Source organism: Thermobia domestica, chromosome 11, assembly GCF_964235325.1.
Source record: "Thermobia domestica chromosome 11, izTheDome1.hap1.1, whole genome shotgun sequence".
In the NCBI taxonomy this organism is placed as follows: Eukaryota; Metazoa; Arthropoda; class Insecta; order Zygentoma; family Lepismatidae; genus Thermobia; species Thermobia domestica.
Genome location: NC_137464.1, coordinates 251756991 through 251774007, shown reverse-complemented (window position 1 = coordinate 251774007; position 17017 = coordinate 251756991). Strand labels below are relative to the sequence as shown.

Below are 17017 nucleotides of genomic sequence, written 5' to 3'. Positions count from 1 at the left end.
ACAGAAATAACAGTCTTCAGCATGACTGGTTGGTTCTCGCCAGACCAATGGCACCGCAAAAGGCATAGCTCGAGTTTTATCACCACTTTTCCACTTAATAAGAGTAGAGTAGCATGTTACACAGCACACATGGGGAGCCCACACTTTGTCTTAATCACCCACATGACACCTAAAATAGCTATAATAAGCTTGTTTTAACGCTTCTGTTAATGCACGGCGCTGACTTTTCACAGTATATTTTCCACACACGTAACAGAAAGTGTTCGGTGAGTTTATACACGCACGCCGCGATCTCTTCATAGCGGAGAAAGAAAACAAACACGCACACGCACTTACGACCACTTGTCACAGGTGAATCCAAATTAAAACTAAACCTACAATATGCATGCAGTTATACAACACTTCCTTATCTATTTGCCATGGACCTGACAATTTATCAGTAGAGTCCGATTTTGCGCAGCTTTATTGCATCAGCTAAACACGTGTTGTTGTACAGCTGTATCAATGCAATCACATGCCAGGTGGTAGAAAACCACAGACCTCTTACTCCATGTCGTATACTCTCATTTTTCGTATTTGTGCCTGTATGGGTAAATGAAATTGTTTTTTTTTTCTTTCGGTGCAAAGAACGCAACATCACGTCTTAAAATAAGTAGTACAAACAACATACATGCAGCTATATTTATTTCTCTAGAAATAATAATGCGATTGTTCTGAAACTTGCGAGGTTCTTAAGTATAAATCAAAGTTTTATATTGTGTCATTTTTGTATTTATATTTCAAGGGGCAGTGGTACGAAAATTTGGAAAAAAAGGTATATTTTGAGGGAATTTCTCAGCCCCTCCCCTTGTCACGCAAAAAACTGTGGGTAATGGAGAAAAACGGATTTCACTTTCGAATTCAGGACCAAAGTTCCTTTAGGATCAGATGTTTTCTTTCATGTGGCAAAAACCTTGTTTACTAGTGAGCTATTGATTTATTGAATTGATATAAATCTATATTCTAGCGCAATTCCCGCTTCTGTATAACTATATGAACAGTGACATGAGACAAAAAATCTACTTTTTTAGGGAATTTCCCGAAAAATCCCTCTAGAATTTCCCTCTTATAAAAATGGCGGACATGGTGTATACATCATTGTAAAGTATGTTTCATTACAATTCATATGAAGTATAAACCTTGCTTATATTGTAATTCCAGTGGAAGTTACATGTGATTTTTCTGCACCTATTGTATATGGTAAAATGGACGTACACATAGCATATAGACTATTTGGAGAAATATATTTATTTCTCAATGAAGAATGATGCGACTCAGATGAAACTTACAGGGTTTACTAAGTATAAATCAAGCTAACCTAGAATATAATTTGTATGTTTATATGCCTAAGGGTACCCGAGCTAGAGGTACAAAAATGAAGAAAAAGGGAAATTTTGGGGGAAATTTCCCGAAAATCCCTCTGTCACGGGAAAACTGTGCGTGATAGAGAAAAATGGATTGCAGATTCGAATTCAGCGCCCAAAGTTCCTTTAAGATCAGGTATTTTCTCTCATGTGGCAGAAAAAAAGTTAAAATTTGTTGACTAGTGTAATTGTAGAAATTACGAATGTTTGGAAAGTTCGGACGGTCACCATTTTTTATACTTTTCATCCTATTTGACTGATAATACTTTTATTCGATTCAGCGTACCAAGAAACCTGAACATAGATACCTTACACGCCTATTTCAGGCAACAATGGAACTCCGGTATTTTCGCCTTACCAGTCCAAAACATTCTTCCCCTAGAAACTTTTTATGGACTCTTCGGTTTTGTAACCCACATGTCTAAGGCGATGTTATTACTATAGTTTCCTGGATGAAGGAGTTATTCATTTTTAAAAGACTCTTTCACTTGTAGTAAAGCTACATATTCAGAAATTCGCAAAATATCGGAGCACCAGCCTTCCCCTTATTCCTCTATATCTCCGGAACGGTTGAGGTCGAGTGACGTTTCCTCTAATGGGTTTAATTGTAAGTTTGTCCACAATTTCGTCACACTTGAATCGGTTTCCTCGTAAGAAGTATCGGAGCAAAAACTATGAGAGAGCAAGAGGTGGTTTCTTGGAATAGATTCAGCGTCATAAGAATAGCTTTAATCTTATCACTTATACTCTGGCCGGCGAACGATGATTTCTGACAGCTCAGCTCACGAGAACGACCGAGGACTGCGGTGTTGCCATGTGCTTCTCGAGCAAAGGGACAATCGTCTGCTTCCTCGTTGAGGGAGAGGGGGGTGAGCGAAAGTTTGGCAATATGCTGTGGTTACCATGCAGACGCGACAGGTTCCGAGCCTAAGGTTGATTGATCTGCTGTCTTCTGCTAGCTCGCGTGGCCTTGTGCAAAGCTGTCAGAAATCATCGTTCACAGACCGAGGTATAATCATTTCTAGTTTGAACGGTTATCACCATAGATTAGAAACGGATAGAGATAGTGACAAATGACTTTTTGACATGGATTCAAAGTCTACACTTTCTCAGGTTTTATTATTCTATTGAAACTAGAAGTAATAAAAACTTTTACAACTTTTAGTTTGAATTTTAGTAAGCTTTCTCGAGCTATCACTCAGATGAAGGCATTGACATCCGACGTTTCGAATGCAGACATTGCATTCATCTTCAGGGATTGTGATTGAGAGACCGGAAATATCTGGGAATATATATATAGTTTTTAGTAAATATTCTCGGGATATCAGCCAGGTGAAGATATTGACATCTGACGTTTCGAAAGCAGACATTACATTCATCTTCAGGGATTGTGATTAAAAGACCGGAGATATGTGGGCATATATATATAGTTTTTAGTAAATATTCTCGGGATATCAGCCAGGTGAAGATATTAACATTTGACGTTTCGAAAGCAGACATTGCATTCATCTTCAGGGATTGTGATTAAGAGACCGGAAATATGTGGGAATATATATATAGTTTTTAGTAAGTATTCTCGGGCTATAAGTCAGGTGAAGATATTAACATTTGACGTTTCGAAAGCAGACATTGCATTCATCTTCAGGGATTGTGATTAAGAGACCGGAAATATGTGGGAATATATATATAGTTTTTAGTAAATCTTTTCGGGATATCAGCCAGGTGGAGATATTCACATCCAACGATTGAAATGCAGACATTGCATTCATCTTCAGGGATTGCGATTGAGAGACCGGAAATATGTGGGAATATATATATAGTTTTTAGTAACTCTTTTCGGGATATCAGCCAGTGGAGATATTGACATCCGACGTTTCGAATGCAGACATTGCATTCATCTTCAGGGATTGTGATTTAGAGACCGGAAATATGTGGGAATATATATATTTATAGTTTTTAGTAAGTTTTCTCCAGCTATCAGTCAGATGAAGATATTGACATCCGACGTTTCGAATGCAGACATTGCATTCATCTTCAGGGATTGTGATTAAGAGACCGGAAATATGTGGGCATATATATATAGTTTTTAGTAACTCTTTTCGGGATATCAGCCAGGTGGAGGTATTGACATCCGACGTTTCGAATGCAGACATTGCATTCATCTTCAGGGATTGTGATTAAGAGACCGGAAATATGTGGGCATATATATATAGTTTTTAGTAACTCTTTTCGGGATATTAGCCAGGTGGAGGTATTGACATCCGACGTTTCGAATGCAGACATTGCATTCATCTTCAGGGATTGTGATTAAGAGAAAGCTTGAGAAAGCTTACTAAAAACTATATATATATATATATATATATATATATATATATATATATATATATATATATATAGTTTTTAGTAAGCTTTCTCGAGCTATCAGTCAGATGAAGGCATTGACATTCGACGTTTCGAATGCAGACATTGCATTCATCTTCAGGGATTGTGATTAAGAGACCGGAAATATGTGGGAATATATATATAGTTTTTAGTAACTCTTTTCGGGATATCAGCCAGTGGAGATATTGACATCTGACGTTTCAAATGCAGACATTGCATTCATCTTCAGGGATTGTGATTTAGAGACCGGAAATATGTGGGCATATATATATAGTTTTTAGTAACTCTTTTCGGGATATTAGCCAGGTGGAGGTATTGACATCCGACGTTTCGAATGCAGACATTGCATTCATCTTCAGGGATTGTGATTAAGAGACCGGAAATATGTGGGAATATATATATTTATAGTTTTTAGTAAGTTTTCTCCAGCTATCAGTCAGATGAAGATATTGACATCCGACGTTTCGAATGCAGACATTGCATTCATCTTCAGGGATTGTGATTAAGAGACCGGAAATATGTGGGCATATATATATAGTTTTTAGTAACTCTTTTCGGGATATCAGCCAGGTGGAGGTATTGACATCCGACGTTTCGAATGCAGACATTGCATTCATCTTCAGGGATTGTGATTAAGAGACCGGAAATATGTGGGCATATATATATAGTTTTTAGTAACTCTTTTCGGGATATTAGCCAGGTGGAGGTATTGACATCCGACGTTTCGAATGCAGACATTGCATTCATCTTCAGGGATTGTGATTAAGAGAAAGCTTGAGAAAGCTTACTAAAAACTATATATATATATATATATATATATATATATATATATATATATATATATATATATATATATATATAGTTTTTAGTAAGCTTTCTCGAGCTATCAGTCAGATGAAGGCATTGACATTCGACGTTTCGAATGCAGACATTGCATTCATCTTCAGGGATTGTGATTAAGAGACCAGAAATATGTGGGAATATATATATAGTTTTTAGTAAGTATTCTCGGGCTATAAGCCAGGTGAAGATATTGACGTCCGACGTTTCGAATGCAGACATTGCATTCATCTTCAGGGATTGTGATTAAGAGACCGGAGATATGTGGGCATATACACTCTGTAAAGAAAAAATAGCGACACTTGCTCGGATATGGTTTTCTCAACATACTCTAATCAATATGATTTTTTTACATGAATTCCTGATAATATTACAATACATATTCTTAATGAGCAGTTCATTCTTAATACTTGCGCCAGAGTTTCAGGCTTTTGACATGAATTTAGTGAATTTATATGCATATATCGGGTGTTGCAAAATAAGTGTTACAGCTCTTGGGAGGTGACTCCTGCCACTGAGACAAGAAAAAAAGTTCTGTTCAACTTTCTGCTATCGGACATAGTTTCAGATCTACAAGGTGCCGAAAGCGTGGGAAAATAACTTTCGGACGCCAATAGTTCGGAAACTATCCAACATAAAGAAGGCGGGTAAAAAATTCACTGAAGAAGTCATACTTGCTCTATTGAATTTTGCATGTTTCACAATCCTACCGTGCACACGCAAGGGATTCCCCAAAGGAACGTAGGGAGTCCCGGATAATCTGCCAAATGAAACTTGGTCTAAATGGAAATGAATTGATAGGCTTTCTACCAGGTAACAATAATTCGTTTGTCTTAAGTCGATATCTGGAACAAATACAAAATGGCGGACACCTTTATACCCGTTGTGTGTGGTTGCATAATCGCTAGGTACGGATGCTGGCCAACAGTGACGTTCTGAGTATTAATTGTAGCGAATTTGTACTCTAATGCTCTAGAAAGACATCTGGAGTGTCGGTAGAGCATAACAGATGAAGCAGGGTGATTCACATGTGTGGAAACACTTAACGAAAAATGCCCAGAAATGCACTCATACTTAGTAAACGTAAGTTCAAAGCGTCGGAAGTGTAAGGATTAGAGTCAAGAACATGAAAGGCATTGCCAATTCACCAATAATATTCCTTAAAAGCGATGCAATATGATGTGCACGGTTGCATACCAATAAGGATGCAACAACCGAGTGCAAATTGTGCAATGGACTCAGTAAGAAACTGGGTAAACTAAATGAATGTCACTAGTGGGATCGCATGATCGATATTGAAATGTTGCCAATGTGTGTGTTGATATCGACATGTAGCTAATGGACAAATGTCAACATGTCCCACTACTGCCGGGACATCGTCCCACGTGCGAAAAATAGGAAAATAACTACTCGGGTCTTGAATCTGAGGTCGCGGGCTCCCAGTAGGATTGGAAACTGCGACCACGCTAGCATAAGCGAGCGCTTTAGAACTGAGGTTCGAAGGAACCTCACTTTCTCTGTATTCATTTCTTTGAGGAGTACCCACTTGTTTGGCAAGCCCTCTTGTACAGCCTTCCGCCATACTTGTGTGTTTCATTTTGTTACTCCTACTGCACAGTTGTAAACAATCAGAGCTTTAAGACGTTTCTTCCTATTTCTCATGTCATTTTATTTTCCATATGTATGGTGTTCCAGCTGTAGTGTTAAATGTGCCAAATCGGTTCATTTTCGTCTTTGTCATGGCATCTGCACTGTGTGTAAGATACGAATTTCTGGAGGTATTTTCCTATATTTCGAGTACGTCATATGTCTCATGACGTGGGACATGATAAAAGTTTGTTATTTTCACGCTCTATCAGAATTTGAACCATGCATTAAGAGATTTCTTTTCATATGTGTCGACTGTGGGACAATGCCCCAAACAAAGAGGGACATTGATACAATCGTGTTCTAGTTACGTTCTATCAAAAGATGCATCAGATGTAATAGCAGAATGTACAACGTTATTTTCCTAGTTTTCGCACGTGAGATGGTGTCCCAGCAGTAGTGCGACAAGTTAACATATGTTTATTAGCTACATGTTGATATCAACACACACATTGGCAACATTTCAATATCGATCATGCGATCCCACTAGTGACATTCCTTTAGTTTACCCAGTTTCTTTGTGAGTCCATTGCACAATTTGAACTTAGCCTCAGTTGTTGCATCCTTGTTGGTATGCAACCGTGCACATCATATAGCATCGGTTTGAGAGAATATTATTGGTGAACTGGCAATGCCTTTCATGTTCTTGACGCTAATCCTTACACTTCCGACGCTTTGAACTTACGTTTACTGAGTATGAGTGCATTTCTGGGCATTTTTCGTTAAGTGTTTCCACACATGTGAATCACCCTGCTTCATCTGTTATGCTCTACCGACACTCCAGATGTCTTTCTAGAGCATTTGAGTACAAATTCGCTACAATTAATACTCAGAACGTCACTGTTGGCCAGCATCCGTACCTAGCGATTATGCAACCACACACAACGGGCATAAAGGTGTCCGCCATTTTGTATTTGTTCCAGATATCGACTTAAGACAAACGAATTATTGTTACCTGGTAGAAAGCCTATCAATTCATTTCCATTTAGACCAAGTTTCATTTGGCAGATTACCCGGGACTCCCTACGTTCCTTTGGGGAATCCCTTGCGCGTGCACGGTAGGATTGTGAAACATGCAAAATTCAATAGAGCAAGTATGACTTCTTCAGTGAATTTTTTACCCGCCTTCTTTATGTTGGATAGTTTCCGAACTATTGGCGTCCGAAAGTCATTTTCCCACGCTTTCGGCACCTTGTAGATCTGAAACTATGTCCGATAGCCGAAAGTTCAAGAGAACTTTTTTTCTTGTCTCAGTGGCAGGAGTCACCTCCCAAGAGTTGTAACACTTATTTTGCAACACCCGATATAAGTAGCTATGTGTGTTTTGAGCAAAATCGTTTGTAGGAAGAGTAATACATAAAACTGAAAAAGATCAACAACAATAGCAGAAAACAAGAAATGGAATTTCTTTAGGGTAAGACATATTGTGTGCAAACATCGGGAAGTACGATACACCAAACTAGTATTTTGTATGTGCACCATGGGCTTTCTGCAGTGCAGCGAATCATAGGAGCCCTTTGGTAACAAGGCAATTGCAAATGCAACCTCGATTTCTCGGAATAATACCTGGATTATCTGTTCCTTGAATTCCATTCTGTTTGAAATAGTTGTCTATTGAATCTTCTGCTCATATTGATCCACAAATTGTAAACTGGATTCATGTCAAGTGAGTTTGTAGGCCACAGGAGTCTCTAAATAGTCATATTCTTGAACCACGTATTAACGATTTTCGCTCGGTAACATGAAGTATTATCGTCCTGGAAAAGGAAGTAGTCCAAATTTTCTTTAGAAAAGTCGTCTTTAGCTATTTAAAAACTTTACGTACCAGAATTTGAAGATATTTTCGTGCATCAAACGATCCTTCACATATATCCGTTGGTCTGATGCCTTTAACGGTGAACCAAGCCCATACCATCACTCAGTAACTGAATATTTGCATCTCTTAAACTAAATCCTTGTCAAGTTCCTTGCTTGTTCGTATCCACAACTTCACACCACCATCGTTTCCCACTATTCTAAACTTCTTTTCAACGAAGAAAACGACATGCTTTCAGTTGTCAAAAGTCTAAGTTGCATATCGACTCACAAAACTACATGTTGAAGTCCTCTGTGTTTTGTCAGTTTCGACTTTCTACACGGTTTCTTCTTTGTAATATCCTCTTCATACAGTCAAGACAATACAGTTGTACGAGTAACTGCAGTTCCAAGATCATGTCAAACTACAGAAGCGATTTTTGGGGAAATCACTCCTTAAATCTGCGGTGCTATTGATTTCATTTAGCAATCTGCTCTGGGTGATGTTTTCTTTTTTCTTTCACACTGTTGACGAAGGGACGATTTGTTATGCTATTTCCGCTTATAAATTACTCTTCCTGCCGTAGAATGATGGGTTTTCAGTATTCCATCTATTCCCTTAGAGATTTGCCTTAGCTGCGCAAAGCAAGAATTATGTCTTGTTCACATGGCAACAACTCACATTTCTTACCCATCTTATTTGTTTACAGTCCACATGTAGCAACAATATCACACACAAACATCACTGCACAACAACAATTTTGCCACTTGACACTGTTCAAACAATGAGAAAGCAAAGAACAATCATAAAATGCTATTTACCTCAGCCCACACATCACAAATGCAATGCAGAATTTCTCACTACAATAATTTACGAGACGCACTCAGTGCCATGTATCGAAAATACTACTGATACACAAACAATAGACAAGCGATGTCGTACACCACAGGTGTCACAGATAACGCAAATGAACTATCCCACTCTTCATTTCCTTCTATTCCTCTTCTAACGGGCTGCAACTATGGTTTTCTGTGTAAGTTACTTTGAAAATTGAGGTGTCGCTTTTTTTTCTTTACAGAGTGTATATATATATATATATATATATATATATATATATATATATATATATATATATATATATATATATATATATATATATATAATATAGTTTTTAGTAAGCTTTCTCGAGCTATCAGTCACATGAAGGCATTGACATCCGACGTTTCGAATGCAGACATTACATTCATCTTCAGGGATTGTGATTAAGAGACCGGAAATATCTGGGAATATATATATAGTTTTTAGTAAGTATTCTCGGGCTATAAGTCAGGTGAAGATATTAACATTTGACGTTTCGAAAGCAGACATTGCATTCATCTTCAAGGATTTTAATGAAGAAACCGGAGGTGTGGGCATGTATATATGGTGACTATTTGTGGGCGGAGCTATGAATGGATGTTTGTGATTGACTGAGGGAAATGCTGGCTCCTAATTGGCTGTTGTTGGGCTTGCGAGAAATGGCTTTGTTGAATTTTTTGTTCCTGAAAAGGGCTGACCAGATAAGGCTGAGTTAAAACCCATTCTCTCGGTTGAGACTGTTCCTTAACCGTGAGATAACTATGACTTCCTTTATTATTGAGTCCCAAAAATTGCTGCTCTTGGCTACTATGGTGGTATTTGTAAAATCAATTTTGTGTCCAATTTCTAGGCTCTGCGCTGGTAGTATTGGCTTCTAAGGTTGTTGAAGTCTTATGTAGTTGTTGTGTTCTTTGCATTGTTGTTCAATTTTACGTTCAGTTTGTCCTACGTATGATCCGCCACATTCACATAGTGTACGGTATACACCAGGAGTGTGCGGTGAAGGTTGTCTTTCACTGGTTTGAGTAATGATCTGATGTTAGCTGGAGGTTTATGAATAACTCTTATACCATGGCTGGCAAGGCAAGTATTCTGCTGAGTTTGTCAGAGGTACGGTCGATGAAAGGCAATACGGTAGTAGAGAGATAATCCTCACCAGGGTGCGAATTACCGGAGGGATTAGGGGTATTTTCCCCCTCCATCGCATTTTGTCCCCTTCCCAAACAAGTCAGCTTAAGTATCCCCACCAGGGATGCTCGCTTCGTCCCCAAACTATGCTTACGAGGGAAGTATGAATGAGCTCATATCGAAATCTACCGTAAAATTTCACTAAGAGGAAGGAAATCCCACAGAAAGACAACACACAAAAAACAGCTGCGTTTTCGAAGTAGAATTAACCAAAATGGCAGATTGAAATGTCGCGTATCCATGTCGACAATTGCATAATACGTTCAGTACCACCCCTTGTAAACGGCCTGTTAATAATAAAAAGTCAATAACAACAATGTGGGTACATGCTATACCTAAGGTGAAGTCGTACGGTAAGGTGAACCTTGACAGCAGCCATCTTGAAATCCGCCATCTTGAATTCAAGTCAAGTTTTGTAAATAGGAATAGGGCAATATGATAAATGATTTTGGGGTAGAATTTAAGCAGACGTGCATTTGGTAAAAAGTTACAGGCATATTTATTGTGTATGTTTCCATGAGCACAATTCCCGAATGAAGCAGCTATCCAAAAATAAGTTGTCGCTGCTGAAATGTAACTCCTACTTGATAGTTCCAGAATACATTTCAATGAGGGACGAAAGAAAAGCAGACATGAGACAGATCAGAGGAAAATTGCACATACAGCATTTAATATAACGATTTTGTTATCAGCGATTTTGGCTAAATTTTCATATTATCTGGTCTATCTCCGCCCCTATTCAACCAATTTGGACCAAATTTGCAGACTAATCTCGTACAAGTGTGTAGCTTTGCTCAACAACATTTGGGACACATTGGGAAAATATAGAGGGTGTTTCCCATATTTTTGTATTTTACAAATTGTTGGACAGCTGTTTCATTCGGGAATTGTGCACATGGAGACATACACAATCATTATGCCTGTAACTTTTTACCAAATGCACGTATCTTAATACTATTGCTTCCATTGTTTTTCTGCTTAAATTCTACCCCAAAATCATTTATCATATTACCCTATTCCTATTTACAAAACTTGACTTGAATTCAAGATGGCAGATTTCAAGATAGCTGCTGTCAAGGTTCACCTTACCGTATGACTTCACCTTAGGTATAGTATGTACCCACATTGTTGTTATTGACTTTTTATTATTAACTGGCCGTTTACAAGGGGTGATACTGAACGTATTGTGTAATTGTCGACATGGATACGCGATATTTCAATCTGCTATTTTGGTTAATTCCACTTCGAAAACGCAGCTGCGTTTTTGTGTTTGGTCTTTCTGTGGGACTTCCTTCCTCCGAGTGAAATTTTACGGTAGGTTTCGATATGAGCTCATTCATACTTCCCTTGTTAGTATAACGCCAAATTTCACTGATTTCTTTTCTTTTCTTTTCTTTTTTTTTTTTTTTTTTTTTTTTATTTCTTGTAAGTTTAATCTTCTAGCTGTATTTCGAAACGAGCGATGTAAACTATTTATAGTTTTGGTCATTTCTACTTACCACCTAATTACCCACTATTTTCAACGTTGTTGAATTATTTTGTTATGACTACGGTTGTTACTTGCAACCGTACCTTCGTACCCTTCAGTTCGTCATCGTTCGTGAACTTGAATGTACTAATTGCGCATAACAAAGTCACATATGGATTTATAAATGCTGTTAGCGATTGAAAAATGAAATGAAATCTTTAAGTTTTACGTCCCACGGTTATGCCGGTTAGGCTAAAGGAGACGGTGATAATGAGAGATGAGTGAAATGGTGGAATGAAGAAAGTGGGAGGAAATGGGAGAACCCCGAGAAAACCCACGAGCACGGTGTTTGTCCACCACAAAGTTCACTTGGTGGGGGCTGGGATCGAACCCGGGACCCCAAGCACCAGAGGTGAACGCTCTACCACTGAGCCACCGCGCCCCCTAAAACCATTCTTTCTTACTAGCATGTTACGCTAGCACACTCAGCTACGGGAGCCGACAGCGATTGACCAAGAAGAAGTTAACATATAGCTTCTTCCACCATATTTAGCGAAGGTCGGACATGTCATATTCATCCTCTACATTTGTATCGATTATCATCTTATTTTAATTTTTGTTATATTTCATTTTCCAGTGTATTCTTTGTTACCGCATGACCTTCATTCCCTAGTAGTTTGCGTGTATCTAACTCAAAAATTGCACTTAATTTGTGGTAATTAGCATAGTAATCACTGCCTTTTACAGTTTAGGGAAATGAACTTTTGAAACTGTACTCAAAATCTGAAATATAGGTATTCTCTCGAGGCTATATATTGACGTACACGCTTGTGATGCGCCCCTAGTGAGCAGACATGTTAGTGAAGGTGAGTAAACGCATAATTGAATATTTGTTTCAGCATTTGTTAATACGACTGGTTCTCCGTGTCATTGTCCGTGCATGTATAAGCATTTCAACTAGAGCGTACTTTTTAAAGTTAACCCTTCATTTTCCCCATCTTTCTTTTTGCTGTACAGTTTGCTGTCCACGCCCATAATGTAGTTTGGAATACTTCAATGTAATGTTTTATTTTATTTCAATAACGTAGCACATAGTGAAGCAACTCATTTGTAATCTAACAGTAAAGTAATTGTAAGTGTTGACTTCCCGAGCTCCGTCACGGAATCGATATTTGGAGAAAAAAATCGTGAAGAGCGCAGCTTTAGCGGAGAGTAGAGGCGCAGGATCGAAATTTGAATTGAGAGTTTTTAAATATTTGGCCTTCAATTTGACCTTGATGCCAGAAATCGGGAACAGCAATAAGGGCGCCCATGTTGTGGTTTCCAAGGGGGGGGGGGGGGAATATATGCGAGATTTCAAATATAGTTTAAAATTTTGCTATAACTAATGTAAAAATTCTATTGGGCTTTCGATATTCCCAAGCACGATTTTCTCTTGGGGGGAGAGCGCCCCACCTTGCCTCCCCTGATGGGCGCCCTTGACCAGCAACAATCCCTTTCTCGTGTGATAGGCTAATACCTAGATTTTTTTTTTTTAAAGTACGTCCAGTTTAACTGATAATTTTAGTGGTTTTCATAATACTGAAGTAGGTTATCTTTTGCAAACTGTGTGTAATAACGCGAATAAACCTTAGAGAGCTACAGGGTCAAGAGTGAGTATATTTAAAAACGTCCAGAAAGGTTAGGTGTAGTGTGTGCATGTCAGACAATATATACGTACATAGTTATTGTCCGTAGATTTATTGAATTAATAAATCTCTTATTTATTACAGATGTCATATTTATATATACATATGTATGTGGGGGGTAAGGTATTATTGTCTTATTTTGAATTATTGCACCTTCAGACTTTACCTCCTGTTGGCCTAATTTTATCCCCCCCCCCCTAATATAGATTATCTAATTCGCACACTGATCCTCACTGTCAAGTTTTTAATCACTTGGTGTTGGGAAGTAACAGCACTTTTTGTGGCCATATTGATATCTGTAAGACTAGCCATCCTCTTGTAGCGTTGAAGATAATTGAATTCCTCTTTGTAAACTTTTCTGGTTACTTACGGAGACTACCCTATTGGGTCAAAGTGTTTAGCACTGTAAAACGTTGTGACTTGTGATGGAAACTGTTTGCAATGAGATAACTCTAAAGATTTATTAAAATCACGTCGCCAGGAAAATTTCAACTTTTTTTTTTTCAGTTTGAATTTTGGTTCCTACATAGAGTATTGTAAAAGATAAGCAACAAACTGTTTCTGATATGGATTCAGAGTCCGAAGAACAGATTCTATTTCTGAACGTATTCGTCTATTGCAACCTAAAGTTATGGATCTACTTCCAGTTTCGGTATTCAGTTTGCGTAGTTTGGAAGTATGCCGTAAGTTTCTCAGTGTTATACAAAACTCATTTGCTATACAAGTCAAAACTTTTAGTGCAAGGCTCATTTAATGAATAACCGGAAATATGCGTGTATTACAAGCAGCAAAATAACTACATTACTTTTTTTCAACATTATCTTCCCTAGTTCAATGCACTTACGCCAGTACTTGGTAAAGACACTGTTTTAACAATTAAAAAAATACTTTTTTGGACGCGAGCGTAACTAACTCATCACTCATGAACTTCGATCCACTTAGTGCATCTTTACGTTGACCAAATGTGTAGAAATCCAAAAGGGTGAGATCGAACAAATGCACTGAGAAAAATCCGTTCTCCGGACAGCGGTATATTGTACAAATATACGGAATCCTCTTGCTTATTACAGAAATCAGTATGGAGCATGTTATTCATATGCTACATACGCACTGCCCTTAGATGTTACATCATGCCGTTGCGGGAGGTCTGACATCTAACAGTTTTCCGTGTATCACATGCATATACTTATGTTACCTTCGTTAGCTATATGTTATTTACGTCCATTTGTATGTGAGATCCTGACCGCCTATATCGCTGCATACGGAAAGTACGTATAGATGGAACATTATACGGAAAGTATTATAAAGCATGTGTTTTCAGTTATACTTCTGCTGTACGTTAAGTCCAAAAACTACAGGAATTACGCATGCCACCTACATTTTTTTCTCAGTGTGAAGGTTAGGGTAAACACTTATACCGTAATTTCTCGATAGTAGACAATGTTGCACTGGTAGTGTGTGGTCTTGCATTATCATGAATGAAAAGTACAGCATCGGACACCAGACCACACCGTCTATGCAGAAGGTTGGAGTAGCTCTTACTTTTTATATGATGCCCGCTTAACATATAGTGTTTAAGAATAGTTCCCTTGTGATCTCAAACACAAAGTTTTTTGCGTTAGTAAACATGTTTTTCGTTATTTCAGTTTCGTTATCCAAGTGCAACCTGGACGTGGAGAATCTTCAACACTGGTTATGCCCTGTTTGAGTTTCACCCACTCGTAAGCTTGAGTACCACTCATGCATGCCACTCATACAGTTTTCAACTGTGATGCGGCGATGAATTTCTATTCATGCCACGCCTTTAGTCAACATAAATGTGTTGACACTTAGTTGCTCCAAATCTCGTAGAGGTGCCACGATTTTGTAAGCCAGAGTTAGGTGCCCAACGGATGCGTGCCAACCCCAGCTACTAATTGCTCTACTATACCATTAAAAAACAATGAACATATAATAATGACGGCCGTGTTTAGTTTTTTTTTAATTTGCCGGTTATTTATTGAATGAATTTTCTATTCCAGCTATTGTTTTCAATCGAATGCTTTCCAAAGTAGATTACCATTCTTTTTAGTTAGATTACACACAGGGGTGAAAGTGGATCTGAAAAGGTGGGGGGACGGTAGGTAGGGCATGACGTCACACCGTTCCCCTACCTATATTTGCCCATTGTATTTTTTTTAGAAAGTGAGGGACGCCGTACATATTTTTTCGAGGTGGGGGACGGCATCCCCCCGCGTTCCCCCACACTTTTACCCCTGATTACACACAGATATAAATTTATCATCACTTCAATAAACATGGATATACTTTCAGGCGCTCACATGCTAAAGAATCTTGTAATGGCAGGAAAGGAGAATGAGCTCTATCTTCTGGCAGATTTACAAATCATAAAATACTTTGGGTCGGAAAAGAAAAACGAGATATCTCCGTCCGCTTAAGATGTCGAATCTACGTGCAGGACCTTCGTTGGCAAAGGACAACTCAAAAGATCTTAATTACATTTTAAACCTTAAAAGAATAGAACCTAAGCGATGCAAAATATATATTTAAAAATCTTAATTTCGAAAATTTTAAACGACAGAAAATACAATAGTTTAATCAACAATTGAAAATAATCGTGCTGTCAATGACCAATCGATGAGAGGTTCACATAAAAAGAAAATTAGTAGATTTTGGTGAAGTAAGATTTTCTATTATTATTTTAACGTAATTAAATAAGTGTGCATAACACTTGATTACTTCTTTTTTTTTTCCTAAAGGTAAACACACACTTTTGAATAAACTGTGCAAAGTGTATTTTTATCATAAAAATAAAGTCAAAATTTTGTGGCAGTTTAGTAAGCTTTTGTGTAATACACTATTACATTGTATATAGATTAAATACTGGATTTAAGTAAGCACTATGTCATGAAATTTTAAGTACTAGGTGTTCCTGGTTCGATCCCAGGACATGTGACTTTGCAAGGGACAATATCGTAACCATTCATATTCTCAAGATTATTCCCTTTCCTTACACATTCTCATTCTACTAATTCTTTGACAATCATTCAATTTCGTTAATTGTCTGTGTCCTTTAGCCTACAGAATATATTCATGGTGCGTAAAACTGACGACTTTTACTATATCGTAAAGTAGAACTAATGGGAAAGTAGTTATTATTAAAACCGAGTACCGGTAATGTTTTATTTCACGCAATTCATTCGCTACAATGATTATTTTTAATCCCAGAATTCACCATATGTGATAATGCATGTTTAGGGATTCATAAAAAGTAGGAATATCATGGCAAAAGAACGATGCGATACCACTGACGAACTGTAAAATGTTTTGAGACAGACCCAGTTACGCCAGCATTACTCTGAAAAATGTCACACAGCGTGATGGCGTAGGTGGACACACTGATTCCGTAGATTATTAATGATTTATTTCGCACGAGAATATCAAATTTATTGTTTGCGTATGACAGAGGTATTGGGACTTTGTGTCCACCCTATATTTACGTAAGTCAAGGGCTATCTGTATTCTAAGTGAAGTTGTTATGGTTATGCGTAAAAGTTTTAAATGGTGTATTGTGGATATAATATTCTTACAGTAATCAATTGCAGAATGCATATATAAATAATAAATAAAGTGGAATAAAATGTTATTTTCTTAAATTTGTTTATATGCTTCTTCGATCTTATTAATTCTCTTGTTATTACGGTCTATATATTTACACGTGGTATCAGTAAAGTTGCACAAGCAGCAA

At 37.7% G+C, this 17017-nt stretch overlaps 2 protein-coding genes across 3 annotated transcripts in view; one reads left to right on the top strand and one right to left on the bottom strand.

Annotated features, from left to right (window-relative positions):
• Adsl (adenylosuccinate lyase) overlaps nucleotides 1-17017 on the top strand; it is a 647432-nt gene that overhangs the window by 509696 nt on the left and 120719 nt on the right. The window lies entirely within an intron of this gene.
• The window catches only part of LOC145664928 (uncharacterized), a 28366-nt gene that overhangs the window by 10338 nt on the left and 1011 nt on the right, over nucleotides 1-17017 (bottom strand). The window lies entirely within an intron of this gene.